The sequence below is a fragment of the Lepus europaeus genome, chromosome 2 (genome assembly GCF_033115175.1).
Source record: "Lepus europaeus isolate LE1 chromosome 2, mLepTim1.pri, whole genome shotgun sequence".
Classification (NCBI taxonomy): domain Eukaryota; kingdom Metazoa; phylum Chordata; class Mammalia; order Lagomorpha; family Leporidae; genus Lepus; species Lepus europaeus.
This window is the reverse complement of record NC_084828.1, coordinates 26094788-26118761: the sequence shown is the minus strand read 5'-3', so window position 1 is coordinate 26118761 and position 23974 is coordinate 26094788. Positions and strand designations below refer to the sequence as shown.

The 23974-nt window shown below is 37.5% G+C and overlaps 1 pseudogene; it reads right to left on the bottom strand.

Moving 5' to 3' along the window:
* Positions 1-1519: 1519 nt before the first annotated feature.
* Positions 1520-13768, bottom strand: LOC133750583 (replication factor C subunit 1-like; annotated as a pseudogene).
* Positions 13769-23974: the final 10206 nt, after the last annotated feature.

The following is a 23974-nucleotide window of genomic DNA, read 5'->3' as shown; positions in this document are numbered from 1 at the left end:
CTCCTACTTTGATGGCCCCGTTCTTTCCACTGGGATCACACTCACTGAGATCTTTCATTTAGGTCGTCGTCTTTTTTTTTTTTTTTTTCCAGAGTGTCTTGGCTTTCCATGTCTAAAATACTCTCATGGGCTCTTCAGCCAGATCTGAATGCCTCAAGGGCTGATTCTGAGGCCAGAGTGCTATTTAGGACATCTGGCATTCTATGAGTCTGCTGTGTCTCCCACTTCCCATGTTGGAATGTTCTCTCCCTTTCTGATTTTATCAGTTAGTATTAGCAGACATTAGTCTTGTTTACCACAGGTAATTTCAAGAACAAAGTCCATAATAGTAAATATTTGAAAGGCAGGGTTATTCTACACATTTTGTGACATACTATCCATTTCATATTACTCTACAGATTACTCTATTTTGAGCACTATATGTTCTTACTAGCTGACCTTCTAAAATTTGGGTTTATACTATTGTATTATATTGTGGTAATGTTGAAAGTTTTACATTGAGGAGTAACAGAAAACCTAGGGGTAAAACCTTCACATTTTCTATATACAACATAAAAATGGAAGTCATGAGTCCCTCTACAATCCAATTTAACATTTTTTCCATAAACCTAAAGAAGACAAACACAATCTGCCATACTTACCTGGAGATAAAAGAAAATATTTGTAAATCTCACCACTTTGAATGTGTACTACCAAAACATTTGCCACACATCTTATAATCATTCACCATATTACTTCTATTAGATGTTATTCTGGATATCTATGATGCTAAAAAAAAAAAAAAAAAAAAAAGAAAAAAAAAAGTTGGCCGGCTTCGTGGCTCAACAGGCTAATCCTCCACCTTGCGGCACCGGCACACCGGGTTCTAGTCCCAGTCGGGGCTCCGGATTCTGTCCCGGTTGCCCCTCTTCCAGGCCAGCTCTCTGCTGTGACCAGGGAGTGCAGTGGAGGAGGATGGCTCGAGTACTTCGGCTCTGCACCCAAATGGGAGACCAGGAGGAAGCACCTGGCTCCTGGCTACAGATCAGCACGGTGCGCCACAGTGGCCATTGGAGGGCGAACCAACGGAAAAGGAAAACCTTTCTCTCTGTCTCTTTCTCTCGCTCACTGTCCACTCTGCCTCTCAAAAAAAAAAAAAAAAAAAAAAAAAAAAAAAAAAAAAAAGAAAAAAAAGAAAGGAAGAAAGACTAACGACTAAACAAAACAGAGATGTGATTTTTTTAAGATTTATTTTTTTATTTGAAAGGCAGAATTTGAGGGAGAGAGAGAGAGAGAGAGAGAGAGAGAGAGAATCTTCCACCCACTGGTTCACTACCCAAATGCCCCAATGGTCACAACAGCCACTGCTGGGCCAGGCAAAAGCCAGGTGCCAGAAGCTTCTTCTGGGTCTCCCATATGAGCTTAGGGGCCCAAGTAATTTATCTATCTTCTGCTGCTTTGCTGGGTGCCTTAGCAGGGAGCTGGATCCTAAGTGGAGCAGCCCAGTCTCCAACTGGCACCCAAATGGGATGCCAGCTCTTTAGGTGGCGGCCTCAGCAGCTACTCTAGAGCACCAGCCCCAAGACATAGATCTTGCATCTACAGCTTCACTTCCTAAAAGTCCACAATAGCCCAAGCTGGACCAGACTAAAACCAACTGCCTGAAACTCAGTCTTGTTTTCCCATGCTGGTGGCATTGATCCCCAAGAACTTGAACCATTATCTGCTGGCTCTCAGGTTATACATTTTTAGGAAGCAGAGATGCAATCCAAAACCACACACTCGAATATGGGATGTGAGCATACCAACACATGCCAAACATTTGCCCCAGATTCCACTTTTCATGGGAGAAGCAGTAAGAACCTGTGGCCATTTGGAATATGTGACAGATTCTGATGAGTTTAGATGGCTCAGAATCCATAGTGTCCAAGAAAAGTATGACTGAGTCAATTACTTAGTTTTCAGTTTAGTGCATGCAAATCATACTAAGTGCTTCCTCATGTTAACTGCTTTTTTATTCCTACGTCTACCCCAAGGTGTAGATTATAAAATTATTCACATCACTGAATAATTAAGGAATTTCTATTTTACTTCCATACCTCTCTATGAAACAGATATATTCATTTAAAATTATTAATTAAATCTAACCCAAATATTTTATTTTCAGAGTTTTAAATTCAAAATATCTTTGGGACTATTGTCAGAAGTAACTGATTTCAATAAACTTACACTGAATATTATAATTATAACATATCTTAACAGAATGACAGAGACTCAAAAAGTCTCAATAACGAAGAAAAATTTAAATGTTACTTCCTGTCATTATATGACAACACAGATTAAACATTTATTGCTCTTTGTACAGTACTCAGATGCTGATTTTAGAAATACGTGGAAACAAATTTTCTGTAGGAGCTATATTTTAACACATTGTAAAAGGCAAACTCTTTCTAACATTGTTATGAAATTTCCTGCTTCTTAGGGTTATATAATTTTGCTTTAAATTCCTCCATGTGGATTTAGTTGTACTAATATCCAATTGATTGAAAGAGAAAATAAATAGTACAAAGGCAGTGTACATATTCCCATTTCCATTTAGGAACATTTAAACTCAGATCAGCAAGATAATACTCCACAAATTTGCTGAACTACTATGACAAAATTTTTTGAATAGCACAAGAAGCATAACCATGATACTGCAAAACAAAATTTTAAAAGCACTTTCCAATTGAAAAAATGCTGGTAGGACAAGAAACCCATCTCTAGACACAGAGAAGAAATTCCTTAAACAATTTATTGTTTCATTTCATGCAGTTCAAAATGGATAAATACAACCTGAATTGAAATTATATATGTTCCTCTCTTACAAATTAATAACTGTCAAAATTGCAGAATACTTATGTTTGTTATTCATAAGAGTTCCGGTAGGTTTTCTTTATATGATTTAATGTCCCAATGCTCTTCGTATACTTTTTTTAACCCAAAAAATACACATGTAGCCTTATGAAAATTAAAATAAGAGACCATATGTGTTAGAGACAACTTTACCAATTGTCCTCCCTTCAGTAGAGAAAATATGTTTGCTTCATAGAAATAGAAAGGAATGTAGACATAGATTTGCTCATACACACATACATGAGTATTGGTAGCTATAAGAAGAAGAAGTGATTATAGGTCCCAAAATTGATGAGTAATTTAAAAATTCTGTAGGACTCTGTATAGCAGTTGAGATACTTATTTTGCTTTTTCAACTGTGAAATAGAAGACAGATATTTTTCAGCCTAGTACCATTATTTGATTTACTTAACAATCTTCAGTTCTTAGAAGCAGATGGTGTTATTAGTGGTAAACATAATTAATTTACAATTTAGAGAGTTTACTTATTTAGACTGGGACTTCATGTCTCACATGCATTGGATTACATTTTATACTTACTGTTCATAATGGTGCCAGCTGTCATAAATGTACACTTATTTTTTTAATTCTGAAGTTATCATTTCTTAAGTACAGATAATCTATCCATTTTATACACAATTAGAATAATATACATTATTTTAAAAACAAGGTCATCAAATTATCTTGCTCTCAATAGCATGAGGAATTCAGAGTATACACAATTTTAGTACATTTTACAACTATATTATTATATTAATATTTTACTTTGTTAAAAGTGTTTATTATTTATTTTCAAACTGAGTTACAGAGGCCAAGAGAGAGGAGAGAGAGAGAATTTTCCATCAGTTGGCTCACTTCCCAAATGGCCACAACAACCAGGACTGGGTCAAGCTACGCTAGGAGACAGGAACTGCATCCGAGTCTCACACCTGGGTGGCAGAGACTCCAATACTTGAGCCATCATATGTTGCTTACCAGGCACATTAACAAGTAAATGGATTGGAAGTGAAATACCCAGGCATCAAACCAGCACTCCATATGGAATGCAAGTATCCCTAACAGCAGCTTAAGCTTCTGTTCTATAATACCTATGTCTTACACTGTTCTTTTTAATTTTAAAATATTAATTGAAATATTTTATATTTCTTGGATTTACAAAAATAATATTAATGGAAAAATATGCCTATTAGATCACAAAAGTTCATTTGGTTTATTCACTGTTTGATGAAAAATAAAAATTATTTCCAGATCCAAAATGGTGGATCTACATGTTACTGATTGAAATGATCCATATTTTATAGGTTGTATTTGTATGTATATGTGCATACATGTGTGAATGTTTATATGTATCTCTTTACTGATCATATTCCATATTATACAGGAATATACTTGAATTACATATAGTAATAGCACACAATAATTTAATACATATATGTATTATTATATTCATAAAATATGCCTTCTCACTATTTAATTCTTTATTCTTTTTTTTAGCTTTTATTTAATGAATATAAACTTCCAAAGTACAGCTTATGGATTACAATGGCTTCCCCCCCCATAATTTCCCTCCCACACGCAACCCTCCCATCTCCCATCTCCCACTCCCTCTACCATTCCATTCACATCAAGATTCATTTTCAATTATCTTTATATATAGAAGAATGATTTAGTATATATTAAGCAAAGATTGCATCAGTTTGCACCCACACAGAAACACAAAGTGTAAAATACTGTTTCAGTACTAGTTATACCATTACTTCACATTGGACAACACATTAGGGACAGATCCCACATGGGATGTAAGTACACAGTGACTTCTGTTGCTGACTTAACAATTTGACACTCCTGTTCATGGCGTCAGTAATCTCCCTAGGCTCTAGTCATGAGTTGCGAAGGCTATGGAAGCCTTTTGAGTTCACCGACTTTGATCTTATTCCCACAGGGTCATAGTCAAAGTGGAAGTTCTCTCCTCCCTTCAGAGAAAGATACCTCCTTCTTTGATGGCCCTGTTCTTTCCACTGGGATCTCATTCACTAAGATCTTTCATTTAGGTCTGCTTTTTTTTTTTTTTCCAGAGTGTCTTGGCTTTCCATGCCTAAAATACTCTCATGGGCTCTTCAGCCAGATCTGAATGCCTCAAGGGCTGATTCTGAGGCCAGAGTGCTGTTTAAGACATCTGCCATTCTATGAGTCTGTTGTGTATCCCGCTTCCCATGATGGATCTTTCTCTCTCTTTTTGATTCTATCAGTTAGTATTAGCAGACACTAGTCTTGTTTGTGTGATCCCTTTGACTCTTAGACCTATCAGTGTGATCAATTGTGAACTGTGATTGATCACTTTGACTAGTGAGATGGCATTGGTATTAGAAATGTGCCAGAGGATTCCAATATTCCTTTTTTTTAAAAAAGGAATATTTTATTTGAAAGAGTTACAGAAAGAAGGACACACAGAGAGAGAGAGAGACAGAGGAGAAAGAGGAGAGAGAGATCTTCCATCCTCTGATTCCCTTCATCAAATGACTGCAAAAGTTGGAGCTGAGCCAGTCTGAAGGACAGAACCAGGAGCTTCTTCCACTTCTCCCATGTGTGTGGCAGGGGCCCAAGCACTTGGGCCCTCTTCTGCTGCTTTCCCAGACCATTAGCAGGAAGAAGGATCAAGAGTGGAGCAACCATGACTTGAACCAGCGCTGCAGAGGGCAGCCTAACCTGCTACGGCACAATGCTGGCACCCAGGTAAATTATTAAGCCTACAAAAGATGCTTCAGTATCACTGACTAGGGACTTAATATTATTAACTAAAATCTGACTTCAAAGCCCACATATAGTTTCTAGTTCTAATTACACACTGCCGTGTTGAAGCACAGCATCCTGGTTAGATTTACAATGGGAAGTGAATGATCCACTGCCCTATCAACTTTTATAAGAGGTATGTGAGTCCACTGGTTATATCCTTGCCGTACCCCTCTTTCTTTATAATGGGTCCACCAGGCCATCTCATTATGCTAAAGTATGGTTCCTCTAGGGGGTGAAATGTTTTTTCTTAAAAATAAGTTCTTCTAGCCCAGCTATATTATCCCAGGAGGCATAATAAAAAGTGGCTGTCAGTAGTGAAATACGGTTTCATTTCTTTGAATTCTTCCCTTTTCTGTTTCAGAATTCCTTATCCTTTTCTACTTTTTTTTTTTTTTTAATTTTGACAGGTAGAGTTATAGACAGTGAGAGAGAGACAGACAAAAAGGTCTTCCTTTCATTGGTTCACTCCCCAAATGGCCGCCACGGCTGGCACTGCGCTGATCCGAAGCCAGGAGCCAGGTGCTTCCTCCTGGTCTCCCATGCGGGTGCAGTGGCCCAATCACTTGTGCCATCGTTCACTGCCCTCCTGGGCCACAGCAGAGAGCTGGACTGGAAGAGGAGCAGCCGGGACTAGAACCGGTGCCCATATGGGATGCCAGCGCCCCAGGCAGAGGATTAACCAAGTGAGCCATGGCTCTGGCCCCTATCCTTTTCTACTCTTGAAGGTGCTGTAGATTTTGTCTTTTCTTGGGTCACAGCATCAAGTTCTATAGCATCTTGGTCTTTCTTGTCAGACTGAGAATCTTCTTTATTTAAGTTAGAACTGTGTTCAGAACAGCGACTGGGCCTGTGCTGTGTTGAGACATCTTGACTGCCTGCAGTTAGATATAAGGCAAGCTTCCTTATTTTATGGTTTTTGTGAAGGTTGTGTTCACCTTGAGATTCAATTTGAAAAATGGACTGGGATTGCTACCCCATCTGCTGAGTTACATGTTATTCTCAGAGTTCTCTTTCATCAAATAATATGTGCCCATAAGTGCAATAATATCCTGTATGCCTTCTCCTGCTTGTGAGGTCAGTTGTACAAGTGCATCTCTAATATGGCATCAATAATCCATGTTCACGATCATTTTGCCTGAGTAAGTCCTAAGACTCATACTCAATGCAAGGTCCTGAACAATATGATTGTGTTTGCCTGTGGACAAGCACTTCCCTGGCCAGCTTGAAAAGGTGGGAAGTTGAGGCATGGACCCCTCATCATTTCTCCAGGAAGAATGCTGCCATAAAATAGCCTGTGTGAGCAGAAGGCTCCAGTTTTGCTTCCTCCCGATCTGACTGCCCACACAGCACCATCACATATGTTAGAGCTACCATCACATATGCTCTCTGCTACTTGGTTTAAAAGCATCAAGTGCTTTTCATGAAACCCCTGGGGCTACAGACTTCACATGTCTTTAGTTTTCCTGAACAAAGAAGGGTGTATGAATAATCAAGAGATCTGATTTCTCCACAAATGACATGTGAGCCATCTTCTCTCAAGGTGCAAACACTTTCCAGACAACATCAAATGGGTCCAATTTGAATTATTTTTTTATTCTTATGGAATCAGCCTTGTCTTGGCCAGTGACTAGTGCCTTACTTCATGCACACTGAATACTCAGATTATCCAAAACCTGATATTCTGATTGGTTCCAAAAAGTATTCTTCCATAGCTATAGGGGGGAATCTTTAAACCCTCTTTAAATTCAATAGACATTAACACTTTAATCTGCTCAACATGAGTTCTTTGGCAACAAATAACAAACCAATAATAAACTAAGGAGTGATATTCTTGGTATAATTTCTATTATTGTACATACAAATAATGAGAATTTTAGTATGTTTTATCAGACCAATTAATTACTGGATTCTTCCCCTGCATTCATTGCCCCTGTTATTACAACAGCCATGTCATCTATTTCATTCATGATGAGAACACATTTCATGATTCCTGAAAGGGCTGCTTCACTTGAATAAAAACACCTGAAGATAGCATTATTCAGTAATTCAGTAGCAACCAGCTTCAGGAAGCTCCTCCTCTGAATGTCCTTGCATTCAGCTCCATATACCTATGTCCTAACTCTTGGCACCCTAGAGCGATGGAGGTAGTTTTGTCATTTTCTGGAGGGCCCGAGAGCAACACTGCTTTAAAACTCAAGCCATCATGTTTGCCAGAATATTTACCAAACTTTGAAAGTTTTTTCTCTTTGGGAGAACCCTAGTGCCAGTTTCTTAGCCAGCATAAGAATTTTTTGGCACAGCTCGGGGCATCTTGCTGTCCAATTATGGTTTTGAGTGAGGTTGGCTTATACTTATCTACCCAGAGAAAATTTTCCGATTTGTTTTCATTGCTCCCATCAGCCAAGTTCCTAGCACTGCTCTCAGCGTGTGGCTCCTCAGTCACCTGCTCCTTGAAAATCAGGCCTCTCCGAAGCACACTTGTGTCCTTTGCTTCCTTTTATTCACTGACTTCATGGAGCTGTAGCCTTGGAGAGTCAGCTTGCTCTTCCTAGAGTCTGAGTCCTTCTGAGTTGGACTGGTTTTCCTTTCTGCTTGGTTAGTTTTGGGGGATGTTTTCTCCAATTTGTTCTTTCTTCATTTCAGCTTCAACTGCTATTTCTTATTTGGACTCCTTGCCCAGCATAGTTTGCGTGAGATTCAGTAGTCCATCTTCATTAGTAAGTTTTGTCCCCAAATTTCCTGCTGTATCACTCACAGACTGTCCACTCTTATGATGTGTGACAAGATGATTTGTCTTCTTACTGACATTTTATGTTACTTTTCCTCTGTAACATTCTATATGAGACGTGGCCTCATCTCATCTGATGGATTCCAGGACTCCTGTGATTAGGAATGTAAGGCCTTCAAAGCAATTTTCAATCCCTCTGGGGATTTCTTTAGAGCAAAGAGCTTTGGAACCTTCTCAATTTAAGTAACTTACATATGCTTAATAATCAACGTGCTTCTTTTCAGAACTCCCAGGACCTACTGATTTTTTTTCTTAGCTGGAGAACTGTTGGTTTTCTTAGGCGTTTTTTCTCTCCTTATTGCTCAACAGCATTTTCTTTTCTTTTAGAGGCCAAATTGTCTGTTTCTTTATTATGGCTCTCTAATGTAATTTTTAAAGATTTATTTATTTACTTGAAAGTCAGAGTTACAGAGAGGTAGAGGCAGAGGCAGAGAGAGAGAGAGAGAGAGAGAGAGAAAGAAAGAGAGAGAGAGGACTTCCATCCACAGGTTCACTCCTCAGATGGCCACAACTGCCAGAGCTGCACTGATCTGAAGCCAGGAGCCAGGAGCTTCCTCCAGGTCTCCCACACAGGCACAGGGGCCCAAAGACTTAGGCCATCTTCCACGGCTTTCCCAGGACATAGCAGATAGCTAGATTGGAAGTGTAGCAACTGGGACTTGAACCGGTGCCCATATGGGATGCTGGCACTGCATGCAGCTGCCCCTCCCACTATTCTAGAGCTCCAGCCCCTCTAATTTAATTTTTCAAAGATTCGTTTGAAAGGCAGAGTTCCAAAAAGAAGGGGAAAGGCACAGAGAGAGATCTTCCATCCACTAATTCACTCCAGAAATGGTTGCAATAGCCAGATTGGGTCAGTCAAAACCAGGAGCCTTATCTGGGTCTACCACATGCATGGCAGAGATGAAAATAATTGCAAAATCTTCCACTGCCTTTCCCAGGCCATTAGCAGGGAGCTGGATGTGAAGTGGAGCAACAAGGACTCAAAGCAGCACTGATATGGGATGCTGGAGTCACAGGTGGCAGCTTAATTCACTGAACTGGCCTTTGGAGAGGAGGCCTCTGCAGTTTCGTGAGTTGATGACTTTGAATGTTGCAGAGCTTCCTTTGAACTTCACATTCCATTTGCTTCTTAGCTTTTGCTTTCATGTGTTTATTGTTCTGTTTTTATTTTATTTTTGAGGATATTTTTGTTTTTGTGCTTTACTTAAATCAGCTTGAACGGATGAAAACATTTCTCCCTCTTCTGTGTCATTTCAAACATTTTCGTTCCAGAGTTCTTCATCCAACATGGCTAATGTTCTGGAAAATTCTTCATCTTCATGCAGTTGCATCTCTAGCTCTACACTTTCATCAGGAGGCAATTGCTTAGCGATGATTTTGTCATTTATTCTGGACTCATTTGTACTTTGCATCTTTGTGTAAGATTTTTTTGTTATTGTTGCTTGCCATCATTTTTTTATCTAGTCTTTGAACACTTGCAGTTCCAAGATAATCAAATACTGATATGGGTGTCAGTTTTGCTGATGATAAAGGTTGATTCGTTGTCTTGGTATTTTCTTCATACTTCTTCAAGTTTGATATTCTAAGACAATTATTTGGAGATCTTCACTTCTCTGTAGATTTACAGTCTGCCTTCCTTAAAAACAAAAGCAAAAAAAAAGATTTATTTTATTTTTTTTATTTGAAAGGCAGAGTTACAGAGAGTCAGTGGTAGAGAGAGAGAGATGTCTTCCATCCATTGGTTTCACTCCCCAAATGGCTGCTGCGGCCAAAGCTAGGCTGACCGGAAGCCAGGAGCAGGGAGCTTCTTCTGTGTCTCCCATACAAGTGTAGGGGCCCAATGACTTGGGCCACCTTCTACTGCTTTCCCAGGCAATAGCAGAGAGCTGGATCAGAAATGGAGCATCCAGGTCTCAAACTGGCACCCATATGGGAAGCCAGCACTGCAGGTGGCAGTGTTACCTCCTACACCACAGTGCCCGCCCCAAGACTGCCTTCTCACAAACACAGTCATCTTCTTCCTGTGTTTCTGAAATGTATGTAACAGGGTCCTACTGTATAATGTTACTAGGTTTAGGAGATAATGGCGATATTTCTGGCTGTTGTTTGGCATTTTTTAAATGCACTATCTCTTCTGATACTGAAGCTGAATATCCCTTTAAAAGAGCTTTGTAATGTCATTTTCTTTTTTCCTTTCTCTGTTTTCGGTGTTTCTTCAGCAGACTTTGTTTTCTCATTCTTCATTCCTATCTTACTTACAAGTTCCTTTCCATTTGCTATAACTCCATGACTTTCTTTATACCCATCACTGCCCCAAACCAAGCCATGTAAGGGCAGACAGTTTGTTGGGCTGGTCCACTATGCAATCCATTTTCAGACTTGAGATCCATCTGCACCAACAATTTCTTCTGTGAAATAGAAGAGGAAAATACTTTCTTAAAAAACACTTTTTTATGGGCTGGAGCTGTGGTGTAGAAAGTAAAGCTGCCATCTGCAGTGCTGACAGCCCATATGAGAGCCAGTTCCTGTCCCAGCAGCGCCACTTCTGGTCCAGCTCCCTGCTAATGTGCCTGGAAAAGCAGTGGAAAATGGCCCAAGTCCTTGGCCCTTTCAGCCACGTGGGAGACACAGAAGAAGACCCAGGCTCCTGGATTCTGGATTCATGGATTCAGATCAGCCCCGCTTTGGCCACTGCAGCCTTTTGGGGAGTGAAACAGTGGATGGAAGACCTTTCTCTCTCTCTCTCTCTCTCTCTCTCTCTCTCTTCTCCCCACCTTTTGCTCTCTTTCAAATAAATAGATAAATAAATATTTTAAAATAAGGATAAATTCCTCAACACAAAAAAGGCAATATACAACAAACACAATAGAATATTACTCATCCATGAAAGAATGAAATTGTGTTTCTTTGCAACAAATGGGTGCATTTGGAGATCATTATGCTCAGTGAAAAAAGCCAATCCCAAAAGACAAATATCACATCTTTTCCCTGATTTGTGATAAGTAATATGCGGAGTATAAAGAATGTAATGTATACAAGTGAAATTGACATTTTTAGATTTGATTATTGTTTATAGCCCTTGTCTGAACTCTTGAGTAATAACGGTTATCTACTCAATATTTGGTGAACTGTTTAGTGGAGGGTTAAGTTTGAGAGTATAAAGCAAACTGAAAGTAAGTCATTATAAAACTTAAAAGAAGACTAAGAAAAGAAAGAAGACAAAGGGATATGTGTGTGAAGAGAGAGGGGTGGTATGATGGGAAAATCATTATGCTCTTAAAACTATATACATATGAAATTACTGCAAAAAAACAAAAGATAGAAGGAGAGTGGTTTCAGAGGGAGAAAGAGGCAAATATGGTTATCTTTTTAGAATAGCATCTATGAAATGCGTTAAATCTATTATCTTTGCATAAATAATTTTTAAATATGCTAGTAAGAAACACATTTTTTCATAGACAGTAGCTTTAAATACAGCAAAAATTGCAGATATTTAGTCATTTGGAAACTGCTTGATTTATATATGCTAAAAACCTACCTCATAATTTGTTTTCCTAGATAAGAAAAACCCAGGAGCTATGAAAGTTCTCTAAAAATTACTGCCCTTAAAGACTTCAGTCACCCAGAGTTCCACCATGCTAATGAGTAACATGATTTTCACATGGAAGATAATACAAAAAGTTTGCAGAAAAAGAAATTAAAAAATACGTTTATTTGGGCTATTTGTTTGGCAAAATGGTTAAGATGTGGTTTGGGATGACCACTTTCCGTATTAGAGTTCTTGGTTTGAGTCCAGGTACTTTTGCTTCTGATGCAGAATTCTGTTTATGTTCACTCTAAGCTACACTGCATGATGGCTCAAAGATTTGGGTCCTGGACACTAAAATTAACTGTGTCTTTTAATTATACTTTTCCATAGTTTGAAATAATCTCATATAAATCCTTTCGCCTATCCCATTTTCCATGGTTGCACTATCCTTCTTTTCCTTCTGCGTGGTGACCCTGCACATTTGTGTTGAGGTTTTCCATTTAAAGGAATTAACTCTCAAATACAAGTCTATCAAAACACTATCCAAATGAAACTCATTGTGTACTATTGCCTCCTTACAATAATATATATTTTCTGTGGTCAGCTCTGAAATCCAAAACTTGTTGCAGTTAAGATTATATATGTGGGGGGGGGGAAGGGCAGAGAGAAGTATCATTCTATTGTTGAAACTGTAACTATGAACCACACTAAAAGTCTGTTCTCTTTATAATTAAATAAATAGGTATAAATTTCCCCAATGAAGTATTAGCAAATCAATTCTATTAACATATTAAAGCACTTATATATCAGGAAAACATGGGTTTCATTCCCATATTTCAACATCCAAAAAACTATCAATTTAATACAACATATGAATAAGATAAATGCCAGAAGCCATATAATTTTAACTGAAGTAGAAATAGCATTTAACAAGATACAACATAGTTTCATGATAAAATGCATATGACTGAGTAGTGATATAAAGGAAATTTCTGAATCTGGAAAATGGCATATACAAGAACTCACATTTATGAGCTGACACTGTGGCTCGGCAGGTTAAGCCACTGCCTGCAATGGTGGCATCCCCTCTTAGCATCTGTTCAAATTAGCTGAGCTCCTGCCACCTCTGTGAGAGACCCAGATGAAGTTCCACACTCCTGGTTACAGCCTGGCCCATCCCTGAGCATTGTGGACATTTGTGGATTGAACCAAATATGGAAGGTCTCTCTCTCTCTCTCTTTTTCAAATAAATAAGTGAATATTAAAAAAAAAACCTCCTATGTCATATCATAGACTAAAAACTTGCTCTCTAAAATCAGGAACACAAATATGCCTGCTCTTGCCACTTAATTCAATATGGCAGTTATTTTTGGTAGGAAAAATAAGGTCAAGATTAAATAAAATTCAAAGTGGGAATAGGATATGCAAAATAATTTTTATTTGCAGATTACATGATCCTGTACATGGAAAAGTTTAAAGGGATAAGTAAAATAAGTTTACCTTATTTTCATAATGCAGTATCAATATGCCAAATCAAATGGATTTCATTGAAATTTAAAGCAAGTGTGATTCAAAAGATCTGTCAAGAAAGTGAAAAAATTGTCCAAATAATAGGAGAAAATGTTAGCAATTATATGCCTGAATAAAGGCCCAGTACACAGACTGCATTGTCCTATGTAACTCTGTAACTGGTCAGTAAAAGCAACAACCTAAGTAAAAGACTGTGTAAAAATATATAATAATGACCCATAAATACCTGAGGCAGTTTCAACATCATCCATGGTTAGCAATATTCAAATAAAAATTCTTAGAAAATATAACTTTGCAATCTCTGGTATGGCTATAACAAGACAATGGAAAATAAATGTTGAAGATACAGAGAAGCTTAAACTCTCATATATTGCTGATTAAAATGTAAATGGTGTAGGAGCTTAAAAGATAATTTGGCAGTTCCTCAGATACTTAGACAAAGTATCACCATAAGAAACAACAGTTTCTTACTTAGCTATGATGGAAACATGTGCTCATAAAGATTTATGCACCCATTCATAGTCATGTTTTAATAGTCAAAATATGGAAACAGTTCAAAGGTATATGAAATGATGAATAGATAATGAAAATTGAGTGTGTGTGAGTGTATTTATATATGTTATCTATCCATATAATGTAATCTGGGAATAAAATATAATAGAATACAGATGCATATGACAACATGGATAAATCTTGAATATATTATGACAGGTCAAAGAAGCCTTTTGGAAGGTTGACTTTGTATGAAACATCCTAAATGAGTAAATCTATAGAGACAAATGGTAGACTTGTCGAATTTGGGTTGGGTGTGAGGAAAATAATAACAGGAATTGGCAGTAACTGCTAATAGGAACTTAGTTTCTTTTCTGAGTCATGTAAATATTTCAGAACAGACTATGATAATGAATGTATTACCTGGTGCATACAATTCACTAGGATACATTAACCAATGTAATTTAATGCATAAATTTGAATGCCTATGCTTTGTTTTCAATAAAGCTTAAAAATAAATCCTGAAGATTAAAATAAGATCCCTTCAAGTACCTAATTTCTAAAATTCAGAGTCCTATTTTCAAATAATATAATTTTCTTCTAGAATACACACACACTATATAAAGAGCTCATGCCACCTATGGGAGGCCAGGATGAAATTCCTGGCTCCTGGCTCCAACCTGCCAAGTCCTGGTTCTTATAACCCTTTAGGAAGTGAACTAGCAGATGTAACTCTCTGTCACTCTGTCTTTTAAATAAATAAATACACTTTTAAAACAGGGATGCATATGAGACCTTTGAATTTATACTAGTAGATTTTAAAATAGATCTGTTATGCCTTTTTAATGAATGAGATTATTCTAATTCACTATTTTAAATGTTTTTATGTACATAAAACAGAATGTAAAGCTTAATTCATATGTGTGCATGAATGTGTGGGGGGTTGTGTGTGAATAAAAGAGAAAAATATCTCAATTATAAGATGCTTTAAGTACATGATTTTGAATTTATAAAAATATTTTCAAGTTATTGATTTTGTGTCTGAAGAGGCCACTGAACCTATCACACATGAATAAATTGATTCTGAAGGGATCAGATTTATCTTGGGAACTTATTACATTGGCTAAAGCACCAAGGAAATGAAGTCTTTTCTTTATACAATTGTTATTTCATTGACTAATGCTAGGTAAGAGACAGAAGTCATAGCCCAAGGACACAGGAAGAATTATCCCCTCCTGGGAACTAAGCTGATGCTCTGTAGAAACTTCAATTCTAGAATAAATTATTGGAATAATTTAGGCAGCAGAAGGAGCCACAGTGAAAAAGTAAACTTGTCTGTATAGAATCTATACTGACTGGAATAAATACCCAGAAATATAAACAAATTTTATTCTGCCTTGGAAATTATTTCATTTTGGTTTATTTTTTCTTTATTTATTTTAGTTTATTTATTTTTATTTCTTTGAAAGTCAAAGTGAGTAAGTGGGTTTACATAGAGGTAGAGAGATATTTTTTATTCATTGGTTTACTCCCCAAATGCCTGCCTTAGCCAAGGTTGGGGCAGGCAAAAACTACAGTCAAGGAAATGCAAAGGTTTCCCATGTGCATTACAGGGACTGAAACCACGTGAGTCATAAACTTTTGCCTCCTAGGATGTCCATCGGCAGAAAGCTGGGTGGCAAGTGAAGTTGGGACTCGGACCAAGCACTCCAACACAGGACCTTGGCATCTCAAAGCAGCTTCTTAACCACCGTGTGAAATGTTTACCCCAAGAACTATTTTAGTCATTGAGCTGCATGCAAGTTACTGCTGAATGAAAGCTGGGAATATATAAATGTCACAAACCAGAATAAGATAATGTTATAATTTTGCCATGTTTTTTTCTAGTGATTATTGATTTCGAATCTAATACCATCACCCATAAAAACTTAGACAATCTTCAGGTATAAATTATATGATGAACTAAATTTCTTAAAGACAAATTGGCAATTATTATAATTTGTATGAGCTGCAGCTTAATGTAACTAGTCTAGATGAAAAAAGTCACAAGTTCTCTGGCATTCAAAAATTCAGTATAGTGGCCGGCACTTTAAGTAGCAGGTAAAGCTGCTGCCTGGTATGCTGGCATCACACATGGGTTCTGGTCTGAGTCTTGGCTACTCCACTTCCCATTCACCTCCCTACTAAATGTCTGGGAAATCAGTGGAAGATGATGTTTGGGCCCCTGAACTCACCTGGAGGATCTGAAGGAAGATCCTGGCTCCAGTCTTTGGATCAGCCCAGCTCTGACCATTGCAGCTATTTAGGGAGTGAACCAGTGAATAGAAGATATTGTGCTCTCTCTCTGTCTCTTTAACTCTGCCTTACAAATAAAGAAATAATCCTTATAAAAAAGAAATTCAGTATAAATTTGTTGCCCACTTATTATTTGTTAAATATTAAGGTAAACAATACAAAGAATATCAGAAATAAAGACTAGCTGTGAGTTGAAAAAATACATAGCGATATTTGTGTCCACCAGTTGTTTTATTTCTCCCATACCATGAATGTGGTCTACTCTTTCATTATTCTCACAACTAGTCATTTGCTCTAAGATGGAGTTACGCAAGTTCCCAGTGTTCTCTACAATGGAATTGTCTCAAAATCTGGTCCTTAAATTCATCCCCTTCATATGAGGGTTCAATGTAAATCCAGAAAGATACAAGTTTAATTCCTCTATGCACTTACTCTTTTCATCTGTTTAATATGTGTTAATTGAGCGTCAATATATGTTAAGAGCTGCATATACAGGTGAAGAGCATTATACCTGAAAGGAGCTTTTACATATCAGATGGCACCCTGAAGGGAAAAATGAGTTCTAGACCCCTAGCACAGAAAAAGAATACTTGGAATCTAAATGTAAAAGAGTGGTTGGGGTGGAGGGGACTTACATAAACCTATATCTTTGCTAAAACTAGTCATCCTTATTTTACATTATTCTGTAGAGTGAAGTATTCTCTCTCTCTCTTTCTCTTTCTCTCAGAATGTACACACAGGGGCCAGGGCTGTGGCTAAGTCTGCACCTGAGGTGCTGGTTCATGTCCAGCCTCCTTTTCTGATCCAGCTCTTTGCTGATGGCCTGGGAATACTGTGGAAGATGACCCAGGTGCTTGGGCTCCTGCACCCACATGGAAGACCCAAAATAAACTCCTAGATCCTAGCTTCAGATCAGCTCACCTCCAGTGTTGCAGCCATTTGGAGAGTGAACCAGTGGAGTAAAGGCTTTTCTTTCTGACTCTCTCTCTTTCTGTAACTCTATCTCTCTAATAAATAAATAGATCTTTAAAAATATACAGAATTCACAAATTCACAAAAAATTCTTGTTTTCAAGAACAAGAGTTACAACTTGAAAGTTATTAATAGATATAATTATAGTTGTAACTTAAAATGTTGGCAATTGCTCTGACTTATTTACTTGCCATCAAATTGTAACCTGTATTATTTATTTATATATTTGACAGAGGGAGAGAGAAAGAAGGGAGGCAGTGTTTTCATCCTTTGATTCAACTCTCAATTGCTGACAATAGCTCAGAATAGCCTCTGGTGGAAGCCAAGGGCCAGGAGTGCAATCCAGGTCTTCCTCATAGATGGTAAGAACCCAATTACTTGAACTACCACCGCTGCCTCCCAGGGTTTGCATTGGCAAGAAGCTGGAGTCAGAAACCAGAGTCAGGGTCTAAACCAGGTATCCTGATGTGGGATACATATCTTAACCTGTAGGCTCAACTTCCACTCCCCTCAGACACTGTTTTAATAGTGAGACTTCCTTGGCTGTTGAGGAAGCTTTGTTTTTTTTGTTTTTTTTTTTTTATTTTTTTTCTTCATATTATTTATTGAACAAACTCTTAAATGTAAAGTTAATCTCATGAGTATAAAGTTGGCTGAAAATAGATCTTTGTAAAAATAATAATGGGATTAAGAAAGGGAGGAGAAAGAACGGTGGGAGCATGGATGGGAGAGAGGGTAGGGTGGAAAGTACCACTATGATCCTGAATCTGTATATATATAAAATACATGAAATTTGCATACATTAAATAGTTTTTTTAAAAGTGACTTAGCTTAACATGTAATCTCAAAAAACGTAAATAAAACATAAATATAGAAAGGGAAAGGATATAATATCCCTGATCGATTCATTCAGTATTCTAATCTGTGAAAATATTCTGAATTAAAGTTCTAAATTTTAAAGTTTAATGCTTAGTATTTACACACTATAACTGAAATAATTCTTCAAAAACATTGATTATCTGTAATTAAACCTATTCTAATTTTATGTGTACTTTCAATTAAAATATATTTAAAAGGCAGAGTGATAGGAAGAGAGAGAGAGAGACAGAGAAATCTCTCTTCTCTAGGATCTAGGAGTTTATTTTGGGTCTTCCATGTGGGTGCAGGAGCCCAAGCACCTGGGTCATCTTCCACAGCATTCCCAGGCAGAGAGCTGGATCAGAAGAGGAGCTTGGACACGAACCAGCACCTCAGGTGCAGGCTTAGCCACGTAGATCATGCTTAAAGTACCTGCAACAGCCAAGGCTGGGCTGGGCCAATATGAGAAACCAGGGACTCGATTTGGGTCTTCCACATGGGTGATAGAAACCCAAGTACTTAGGTCATTATCAGTTGCTTACCAGGTGCATCAGTAGAATGCTAGATTCGAAGTGGTGTGTCTGGGACTCGAACTGGCAACCCAACATAGGATGTGGGCATCCTATGTGGCAGTTTAATCCTCTGTAAAATGCCCACCCCTGTTACTCTGAAATTTTCACAAATATTTGTGGGCTTTGCTTGCATGCAGATTTGGTTTAAAATCAAAGCTCTTCCAAGTATGTGTCTCATGATCTTATGAAAATCAGTTATAAGTCTTAAGTCTCAGTTATATCACCTACTAGAGATAATAATATATACTGTTAGAATCACTCTGAAGCCTGAAAAAACACAGGTAAAGTAATCAGCAGAAGTCTGTTGCACATAGTAATAGCTCAGTAAGTGGCAGATGTCATTTGAAAAAATATTAGAATAGATCAATGTTTTATTCTATCAGTAAATTATACTATAGTGTGCAAATTGTGGAAATGTAATCCTCCAAGTCACAATTCCGAATTTAAGGAACTAAGAGTCTACTTTTATGTTATTAACATAGAATTTGGAAAATTGATGTACATACATTAAGTTTTGGCATGGAGGAATGGAAAACATCCTTAGCATTACACAATATTTATTTGTAATTCTTTCATTCATAATCTCCCTTGAAGACTTCATTCATCTATGTTATAGAAATATTTACTTATTTTTCTGAAGTATATAGTCCTCCTATTCATTTATGGTTTCCAATTAATCTTTTATTCTATACCAAAGAATATAAAATACTATAATTAAAACAACTTTTGTGAGATGCCAGCATCCCATATGGGTACCAGTTCAAGTCCAGGCTGCTCCATTTCTGATCCGGCTCCCTGGTAATGCACCTGGGAAAACCATAGAAATTATTACAAGTGCTTGGTTCCCGATACTCACATGGGAGAACCAAATGAAACTTCTGGCTCCTTACTTCAGTCTTGGCTGTTGCAGCCATTTGGGGAATGAACCAGAGGATGAAAGACCTATCTTTCCCAGTCTCCCTCTCTCTCTTTTTTCTCCCTCCCCCTCCCTCTAACTCCACCTTTCAAATAAAATAACTCATACAGAAGAAAAACTAAAAGAAAATAACTTTTGTTATCTAAAATCTTTATATATTTCAAGGTTTTTTTTCTACCTATAGAAAAATAAACTACACATAATTAACTCCCATCTTCCAGAAAATGATTGCTTTATTAACCATATAGTTAGGTGGCTTTCTTTATTAAATTATATTTCATTCAAGTTTAAAGCCAGACTCACTTTTTGATGCATGTAGTTTTCCCATTCATTAAAGAGAAATGCTCAAAAATGGAAGAGTACAGACGTTGTCAGTGGAATAAATTATATAATGTTGTAAAACATCCACAATAAGATAATATCACTTAATATTGTAGAAGTTTCAGAAAAGATGACAAAGTTAAGATCAAGTGAATAAAGGAAAATTATAATTAGGGTAAATTAATCTAAAAGTGAGAATCTTGTAGATACAACATTGTCAAAATGTCTTGTCCATTGTAAAGGAATTCAAACTCATGAAAGGGCACAAAAGTCAAATTGAGATGTTGACAAAAGCTTAAGTCCAGTCTATCATGTAATAGGAATGATAAGAAAATCAATCAAAGTTGTCTCTTGGAATTTCTAGGTTAATTCGCTGAGATTCTCAAAATAACATCAAAGTCACTTAATATAACATTGAAAATAACAAATAAGTCTAGTCCTATGAGAACAATTATGTTCAGAAAGCAAAAGAACAAATTTCTAGGAAAATGCATTGGACAAGTATTAAGACATGTTAAAACTATCACATTTTGTTAAAAATTAAATTCCACAAAAACTGGGACTCTCAGGCCACTATCATAGAGTTGTAGTTTAATTAATTCCAGAGTATAACCAGAGTCAGCCACAGTGAGTGAATGATAGTTTAATAGGAATGTACTATGACAAACTGACAGTGGTATGCACGTATCTGTCTTACATCAATGAAAGTGTTTCTGTGTGTAACACATCTTTAAGCATCTTTTGCAGGGCTGGACAAGTGGTGACAAATTTTTTCAATTTCTGTTTGCTATAAAAGGTCTTTATTTCACCTTCATTCACAAATGAGAGCTTTGCAGGATATAATATTCTGGGCTGGCAGTTTTTCTCTCTTAGTACCTGGGCTATGTCTCGCCATCCCTTTCTAGCTTGTAGGGTTTCTGATAAGAAGTCAGCTGTGAGTCTAATCGGAGATCCTCTGTGAGTAATCTGATGTTTCTCTCTTGCACATTTTAAAATCTTTTCTTTATGTTTCACTGTGGTGAGTTTGATTACAACATGTCGTGGTGAGGCTCTCTTTTGGTCATGTTTACTAGGGGTTCTATGAGCTTCCTGTACTAGGATATCTTTGTCCTTCTCCAAACCCAGGAAGTTCTCTGCAAGTATCTCACTAAAAAGGCCTTCTAATCCTTTCTCTCTCTCCATGCCTTCAGGAACTCCTAGAACCCGAATGTTGGTTTTTTTAATAGTATCCTGTAGATTCCCAACAATACTTTTTAGATTTCTAATTTCCTCTTCTTTTCTTTGGTTTGATTGTATACTTTCCTGTTCTCTGTCTTCTAAGTCCGATATCTCTTCTGTTTCACTGACTCTGTTTTTAAGGCTCTCTAATGTGTTTGTCATTTGATCTATTGAGTTCTTCATTTCATTTTGATTTCTCTTCACTGTCACACTTTCCTGTTCTACTAGTTGTTTCATTTCATTTTGATTCCTCCTTAAGATTTCATTTTCACAAGAGATATTTTCTATCCTGTCCAGTAAGGAATTCCATAACTCAAGCATTTGTTTTTGAACACTTCTAATTGTTCTTATCATAATTTTTTTGAAATCTGTATCTTGCATTTCTTCCATCTCATCATCTTCATAATCTTGGCTTGGGGTGTCTTGTTCATTTGGGAGTGTCATAATGTCTTCCTTGTTCTTGTTTCCTCTGTTTCTGCGTATGTTGCTTGGCATTGTAGAGATATTCTTTGGATTATTCTTCTCTTGCTATGGTGATTTTTCTTGTTACACCGTGACTGTATTAAGTGAACTGTCTGCTTTTGAAGGAGCCTTAGAGGCTTGAGATGGGTGTGGTCTGAGAGCTCCTTTTGGTTCCTCAGGGTTAAGGGTATGCCAAAGGTGACACTCCCAGGTTAGGCATGGAAAATCTCTCTTTCTTTCATTCTTTTTTTTTTTTATTCAAAAGGGAAGTAATTCCACACAGCTGAACGGAATTGGAGGTAGTTAGCAGGTGAATGATATACCCACAGGAGCCAGAGGCCAGAAGCTCTTTCCCAAGGCCACACAGGGAATCTTTGCTGCCCTCAGTGTAGGCTCAAATTTTCCTGCAGTCTCCCACTGGGTTGCCAAGGTTACCAAATCGTAGCATCTCTGGAGAGTACTCACGTGAATTCCATGAGTTCTCTCTCCCACCGTCTCTTTTTTCACAGTCTCAGTTCATTAACACCACACATTCACTAGGTCCTAATCTCCTGTTATTTCATCCCCCCTCCCCCAGAGTCAGGTTTTTCTGCTTGGCTGATGGCGGGTGCAGGCCTGAGGTCACGCTGCTTAAGACCTAGGTCCAAAATGGCTCCTGCTTTTTGTCTTGCTCACCTTTGAGAGGTGAGAGGAGAAACTACTGTTGGTATCCGTCACTTTTTTTTTCCTCTCTCTTCTAGATAGCCTGGGGAACTTTTGCCAAGGGGTTTCAAGCCTCGTTCCCTCTAGTCTCCTCTTTCCGATTGCCCGCCAGTGTCTCGGGCTATTGAGGTTCAGCTCACGTTGCATTCCAGCACTGGTGTGTTGATTCTGCCACTATCTAAATAGACACAGAGAAAGCATTTGATAAAATACAACACCCTTGCATGATGAAAACTCTAAACAAACTGGGTATGGAAGGAACATTCCTCAATACAATCAAAGCAATATATGAAAAACCCATGGCCAACATCCTATTGAATGGGGAAAAGTTGGAAGCATTCCCACTGAGATCTGGAACCAGACAGGGATGCCTACTCTCACCGCTACTATTCAATATAGTTCTGGAAGTTTAAGCCAGAGCTATTAGGCAAGAAAAAGAAATTAAAGGGATACAAATGGGGAAGGAAGAACTCAAAGTATCCCTCTTTGCAGATGATATGATTCTGTATTTAGGGGATCCAAATAACACTACTAAGAGACTATTGGAACTCATAAAAGAGTTTGGCAAAGTTTCAGGATATAAAATCAATGCACAAAAATCCACAGCCTTTGTATACACAGGCAATGCCACGGCTGAGGAAGAACTTCTAAGATCAATCCCATTCACAATACCTACAAAAACCATCAAATACCTTGGAATAAACTTAACCAAGGACGTTAAAAATCTCTACGATGAAAATGATAAAATCTTAAAGAAAGAAATAGAAGAGGTTATCAAAAAACGGAAATATCTTCCATGCTCATGGATTGGAAGAATAAATATCATCAAAATGTCCATTCTCCCAAAAGCAATTTATAGATTCAATTGCAATGCCAATCAAAATACCGAATTCTTCGCAGATCTGGAAAAAAATGATGCTGAAATTCATATGGAGACATAGGAGACCAAGAAAAGCTAAAGCAATCTTGTACAACAAAAACAAAGCCAGAGGCATCACAATACCAGATTTCAGAACATACTTCAGGGCAGCTGTTATCAAAACAGCATGGTACTGGTACAGAAACAGATGGATAGACCAATGGAACAGAATAGAAACACCAATCCAAACATCTACAGCCGACTCAAATTTGATCAAGGATCCAAAACAAATCCCTGGAATAAGGACAGTCTATTAAATAAATGGTGCTGGGAAAATTGGATTTCCACATGGTGAACCATGAAGCAAGACCCCTATCTTTCATCTTACACAAAAATTCACTCAACATGGATTAAAAACTTAAATCTATGACCCAACACCATCAAATTATTAGAGAGCATTGGAGAAACCCTGCAAGATATAGGCACAGGCAAAGACTTCTTGGAAAAGACCCCAGAAGCACAGGCAGTCAAAGCTAAAATTAACATTTGGGATTGCATCAAATTGAGAAGTTTCTGTACTTCAAAAGAAACAGTCAGGAAAGTGAAGAGGCAACCGACATAATGGGAAAAATATTTGCAAAGTATGCAACAGATAAAGGGTTGATAACCAGAATCTACAAAGAAATCAAAAACTCCACAACATCAATACAAACAACCCACCTAAGAGATGGGCCAAGGAACTCAATAGACATTTTTTCAAAAGAGGAATTCCAAATGGCCAACAGACACA